A 672-nucleotide genomic window follows, 5' to 3' on the forward strand; every position below is an offset into this window, starting at 1 on the left:
TTTTCCAAATAGTCTTTCAATTGCTCCTTTGTTATGTTCTCTCCACCATCTACCACAGATTTGATCCAAATCGAAAGCATGACTTCTTGCAAGTAGAGAAAAATAGGCAAACAACATATAATAAGAATTCAATTATCCCACACAAAGAATTTATAAAATTCAAGTTAGGGAGCTATGGAAAGACAACATGGGAATTTGCAAAGAAGGCCAGGATATCATGTTCTGTTATAAACAACCACACAGAAGCTCGAATCACATAATAAAAATCCAAAACATACCAAAACATAAACATAAGTATACGGAAGAGGAAAGGAGGAAATTAGCATCTCCAACTAAAAAGTTTTATATTATCCATATAACTAAAAAGTAAAAAGCCCCTTAAAGCAACACCAAAACTTTAATCAACTAAAAAGCACACCAACAAGACTTCAATTAAATGAAACCATAAAAAACATCTCCAACTAAAAGATACTATCGAGGGTCAATTGATCTAGATTATCCAAATAAGATTCCAAGGACAAATTAGATTCAAATTGACGAAGAAGCACAATAAATGGTTAAACAAGAGATAACAAAAGATTCGACGATGATAATGAAGAATTAACCTAACTCACAATGCATGAATAACCCACAAACTACCATAGTGCTATCGGATTCATTTAGACAAATAAT

The sequence above is a fragment of the Benincasa hispida genome, chromosome 2 (assembly GCF_009727055.1).
Source record: "Benincasa hispida cultivar B227 chromosome 2, ASM972705v1, whole genome shotgun sequence".
Taxonomy (NCBI): Eukaryota; Viridiplantae; Streptophyta; class Magnoliopsida; order Cucurbitales; family Cucurbitaceae; genus Benincasa; species Benincasa hispida.